The sequence below is a fragment of the Homarus americanus genome, unplaced genomic scaffold (genome assembly GCF_018991925.1).
Source record: "Homarus americanus isolate GMGI-L3 unplaced genomic scaffold, GMGI_Hamer_2.0 scaffold7626, whole genome shotgun sequence".
In the NCBI taxonomy this organism is placed as follows: Eukaryota; Metazoa; Arthropoda; class Malacostraca; order Decapoda; family Nephropidae; genus Homarus; species Homarus americanus.
The window spans coordinates 14,592,654-14,598,892 of record NW_024718273.1 but is presented as its reverse complement, the minus strand read 5'-3'; positions in this window follow the sequence as shown (position 1 = coordinate 14,598,892).

Below are 6,239 nucleotides of genomic sequence, written 5' to 3'. Positions count from 1 at the left end.
GGCCAAAATCCTTTAAGGCTATAGACTTACAATTTTCGTCATTTCGGCCAAAAAATGGATTTTGTTCAAAATTTCAGTATAGGTACTCCTGAATGTGCTGCTTAGGATCTGTTACCAAAATTTGATATCTTGATTATAACTTGTTCAAATGGCTTTTTAGAAAATGTTCAAATGATTTTAGAATATTTTAATTACTTTTGCAATGCTAATTACTCGCCACTTATGGGTTTTCGAGGTCATTTCTTGGTGCTTGTGTATTATTCTGGATGTACTTAAATAGTTAGGCACATTAAATTTTAGTTCAGAGAAAACGTATTTTTGGCCAAAAATCCTTTAAGGCTATAGACTTACAATTTTCGTCATTTCGGCAAAATGGTTTTGTTCAAAATTTCAGTATAGGTACTCCTGAATGTGCTGTAAGGATCTGTTAACCAAAATTTGATATCTTGATTATAACTTGTTCAAATGGCTTTTAGAAAATGTTCAAATGATTTTTAGAATATTTTAATTACTTTGCAATGCTAATTACTCGCCACTTATGGGTTTTCGAGGTCATTTCTTGGTGCTTGTGTATTATTCTGGATGTACTTAAATAGTTAGGCACATTAAATTTTAGTTCAGAGAAAACGTATTTTGGCCAAAAATCCTTTAAGGCTATAGACTTACAATTTTCGTCATTTCGGCCAAAAATGGATTTTGTTCAAAATTTCAGTATAGGTACTCCTGAATGTGCTGCTTAAGGATCTGTTAACAAAATTTGATATCTTGATTATAACTTGTTCAAATGGCTTTTAGAAAATGTTCAAATGATTTTAGAATATTTTAATTACTTTTGCAATGCTAATTACTCGCCACTTATGGGTTTTCGAGGTCATTTCTTGGTGCTTGTGTATTATTCTGGATGTACTTAAATAGTTAGGCACATTAAATTTTTAGTTCAGAGAAAACGTATTTTTGGCCAAAAATCCTTTAAGGCTATAGACTTACAATTTTCGTCATTTCGGCCAAAAATGGATTTTGTTCAAAATTTCAGTATAGGTACTCCTGAATGTGCTGTAGGATCTGTTAACAAAATTTGATATCTTGATTATAACTTGTTCAAATGGCTTTTAGAAAATGTTCAAATGATTTTAGAATATTTTATTACTTTTGCAATGCTAATTACTCGCCACTTATGGGTTTTCGAGGTCATTTCTTGGTGCTTGTGTATTATTCTGGATGTACTTAAATAGTTAGGCACATTAAATTTTTAGTTCAGAGAAAACGTATTTTGGCCAAAATCCTTTAAGGCTATAGACTTACAATTTTCATCATTTCGGCCCAAAAATGGATTTTGTTCAAAATTTCAGTATAGGTACTCCTGAATGTGCTGCTTAAGGATCTGTTAACCAAAATTTGATATCTTGATTATAACTTGTTCAAATGGCTTTTAGAAAATGTTCAAATGATTTTAGAATATTTCAATTACTTTTGCAATGCTAATTACTCGCCACTTACGGGTTTTCGAGGTCATTTCTTGGTGCTTGTGTATTATTCTGGATGTACTTAAATAGTTAGGCACATTAAATTTTAGTTCAGAGAAAACGTATTTTTGGCCAAAAATCCTTTAAGGCTATAGACTTACAATTTTCGTCATTTCGGCCAAAAAATGGATTTTGTTCAAAATTTCAGTATAGGTACTCCTGAATGTGCTGCTTAAGGATCTGTTAACAAATTTGATATCTTGATTATAACTTGTTCAAATGGCTTTTGAAAATGTTCAAATGATTTTAGAATATTTTAATTACTTTTGCAATGCTAATTACTCGCCACTTATGGGTTTTCGAGTTCATTTCTTGTGCTTGTGTATTATTCTGGATGTACTTAAATAGTTAGGCACATTAAATTTTAGTTCAGAGAAAACGTATTTTGGCCAAAAATCCTTTAAGGCTATAGACTTACAATTTTCGTCATTTCGGCCCAAAAATGGATTTTTGTTCAAAATTTCAGTATAGGTACTCCTGAATGTGCTTAAGGATCTGTTAGCAAATTTGATATCTTGATTATAACTTGTTCAAATGGCTTTTAGAAAATGTTCAAATGATTTTAGAATATTTTAATTACTTTTGCAATGCTAATTACTCGCCACTTATGGGTTTTCGAGGTCATTTCTTGGTGCTTGTGTATTATTCTGGATGTACTTAAATAGTTAGGCACATTAAATTTTAGTTCAGAGAGAGAAAACGTATTTTTGGCCAAAAATCCTTTAAGGCTATAGACTTACAATTTTTCGTCATTTCGGCCAAAAATGGATTTTGTTCAAAATTTCAGTATAGGTACTCCCTGAATGTTGCTTAAGGATCTGTTAACCAAAATTTGATATCTTGATTATAACTTGTTCAAATGGCTTTTAGAAAATGTTCAAATGATTTTAGAATATTTTAATTACTTTTGCAATGCTAATTACTCGCCACTTACGGGTTTTCGAGGTCATTTCTTGGTGCTTGTGTATTATTCTGGATGTACTTAAATAGTTAAGGCACATTAAATTTTAGTTCGAGAAAACGTATTTTTGGCCAAAATCCTTTAAGGCTATAGACTTACAATTTTCGTCATTTCGGCCCAAAAAATGGATTTTGTTCAAAATTTCAGTATAGGTACTCCTGAATGTGCTGCAGGATCTGTTAGCAAATTTGATATCTTGATTATAACTTGTTCAAATGGCTTTTAGAAAATGTTCAAATGATTTTTAGAATATTTAATTACTTTTGCAATGCTAATTACTCGCCACTTATGGGTTTTCGAGGTCATTTCTTGTGCTTGTGTATTATTCTGGATGTACTTAAATAGTTAGGCACATTAAATTTTAGTTCAGAGAAAAACGTATTTTGGCAAAATCCTTTAAGGCTATAGACTTACAATTTTCGTCATTCGGCCAAAAATGGATTTTTGTTCAAAATTTCAGTATAGGTACTCCTGAATGTGCTGCTTAGGATCTGTTAACCAAAATTTGATATCTTGATTATAACTTGTTCAAATGGCTTTTAGAAAATGTTCAAATGATTTTTAGAATATTTTATTACTTTTGCAATGCTAATTACTCGCCACTTATGGGTTTCGAGGTCATTTCTTGGTGCTTGTGTATTATTCTGGATGTACTTAAATAGTTAGGCACATTAAATTTTAGTTCAGAGAGAAAACGTATTTTTGGCCAAAAATCCTTTAAGGCTATAGACTTACAATTTTCGTCATTTCGGCCAAAAAATGGATTTTGTTCAAAATTTCAGTATAGGTACTCCTGAATGTGCTGTAAGGATCTGTTAACCAAATTTGATATCTTGATTATAACTTGTTCAAATGGCTTTTAGAAAATGTTCAAATGATTTTTAGAATATTTTAATTACTTTTGCAATGCTAATTACTACGCCACTTATGGGTTTTCGAGGTCATTTCTTGGTGCTTGTGTATTATTCTGGATGTACCAAATAGTTAGGCACATTAAATTTTAGTTCAGAAAACGTATTTTGGCCAAAAAATCCTTTAAGGCTATAGACTTACAATTTTTCGTCATTTCGGCCAAAAATGGATTTTGTTCAAAATTTCAGTATAGGTACTCCTGAATGTGCTGCTTAAGGATCTGTTAACCAAAATTTGATATCTTGATTTAACTTGTTCAAATGGCTTTTAGAAATGTTCAAATGATTTTAGAATATTTTAATTACTTTTGCAATGCTAATTACTCGCCACTTATGGGTTTTCGAGGTCATTTCTTGGTGCTTGTATTCTGGATGTACTTAAATAGTTAGGCACATTAAATTTTTAGTTCAGAGAAACGTATTTTTGGCCAAAAATCCTTTAAGGCTATAGACTTACAATTTTCGTCATTTCGGCCAAAAATGGATTTTGTTCAAAATTTCAGTATAGGTACTCCTGAATGTGTTGCAGGATCTGTTAACCAAAATTTGATATCTTGATTATAACTTGTTCAAATGGCTTTTAGAAAATGTTCAAATGATTTTAGAATATTTTAATTACTTTTTGCAATGCTAATTACTCGCCACTTATGGGTTTCGAGGTCATTTCTTGGTGCTTGTGTAATTAGCATTGCAAAAGTATTAAAATATTCTAAAATATCATTGAACATTTCTAAAACATTTAACAATTATATCAAGATATCAAACAGTTAACATCCCAAGCAGCATTCGAAAATACTACTACTGAATTTTGAGCAAAATCTATTTTGGCCGAAAATTGACAAAAAGTAGCAAGTCTATAGCCTGTGCATACTCTCGAACTGAAATGGCTAGCTATTGAAATACATCAATAATACACAAGCACTACCTCACATAGTATCGAGATTAGCATTGCAAGCAGTAAATATTAAAATCACTAGCCATTTGAACAAGTTACAATCAAGATATCCAAATTTGGGTAACAATCCCAAGCAGCACTCGAGAACCTATACTGAATTTCGAACAAAATCATTTTTTGGTCGAAAATGATAAAAAATTGTAAGTCTTATGCCTTTAAAGGATTTTTTGGCAAAAACATTCTCAGAACTGAAATATGTGCCTAACTATTTAGTACATCCAGAATAATACACAAGCACCAAGAAATGACAACCCATAACAACACCATCTGTGAGAGAATTACTACACCACGTGAGGCCTTATAACACCATCTGGTGGGGAACTACTACACCACGTGAGGCCCAGCATAACACCATCTGTGAGGAATTACTACACCACGTGAGGCCCCTCATAACACCATCTGTGAGGGAATTACTACACCACGTGAGGCCCGTCATAACACCATCTGTGGGGAATTGCTACACCGTGAGGCCCGCATAACACCATCTGTGGGGAATTACTACACCACGTGAGGCCCTCAAAACACCATCTGTGAGGAACTACTACACCACGTGAGGTCCCTCCTAACACCATCTGGGAGGGAGTTACTACACTACGTGTTTGCTGTTCAACACCTACAATAATCTGTATGTTCACTGTATGTTCCTTTACCTTTCTCTAATGAAGGCTTTTGTTAAACCACCAATGTATGTAATCAGTCATTTATGTCCAATGTATATTTTTCAGCCCGGGCTGCAGAACTTTCAATAAACCTTTAATTATTATTATTATTATTATCATAGAAAACGGGAAATTTGTATCATAAAAATGGGAAATATCTACTTTCCGGGAAAGTTGGTTATCTACTTTCCCGAAAAGTAGACAGATTTTCTACTTCTCGGGAAAGTAGATTATCGACTTTTCGGGGAAGTAGATTTTCGAATTTTGCGGGAAATATTACCTAATTTTGCGAAGTAGATTATCATAGAAAACGGGAAATTTGTGTCATAAAAAATGGGAAATATCTACTTTCCGGGAAAGTTGGTTATCTACTTTCCCGAAAAGTAGACAGATTTTCTACTTCTCGGGAAAGTAGATTATCGACTTTTCGGGGAAGTAGATTTTCGAATTTTGGGGGAAATATTACCTAATTTTGCGAAGTAGATTATCATAGAAAACGGGAAATTTGTATCATAAAAAATGGGAAATATCTACTTTCCGGGAAAGTTGGTTATCTACTTTCCCGAAAAGTAGATAGCTTTTCTACTTTTCGGGAAAGTAGATTATGGACTTTTCGGGGAAGTAGATTTTCGAATTTGGGGGGAAATATTACGTAATGTTGCGACGTAGATTATCATAGAAAACGGGAAATTTGTATCATAAAAAATGGGAGATATCTACTTTCCGGGAAAGTTGGTTATCTACTTTCCCGAAAAGTAGACAGATTTTCTACTTTTCGGGAAAGTAGATTATCGACTTTTCGGGGAAGTAGATTTTCGAATTTTGGGGGAAATATTACCTAATTTTGCGAAGTAGATTGTCATAGAAAACGGGAAATTTGTATCATAAAAAATGGGAAATATCTACTTTCCGGGAAAGTTGGTTATCTACTTTTCCGAAAAGTAGATACATTTTGTACTTTTCGGGAAAGTAGATTATCGACTTTTCGGGGAAGTAGATTTTCGAATTTTGGAGGAAATATTACCTAATTTTGCGAAGTAGATTATCATAGAAAACGGGAAATTTGTATCATGAAAAATGGGAAATATCTACTTTCCGGGAAAGTTGGTTATCTACTTTCCCGAAAAGTAGACAGATTTTCTACTTCTCGGGAAAGTAGATTATCGACTTATCGGGGAAGTAGATTTTCGAATTTTGGGGGAAATATTACCTAATTTTGCGAAGTAGATT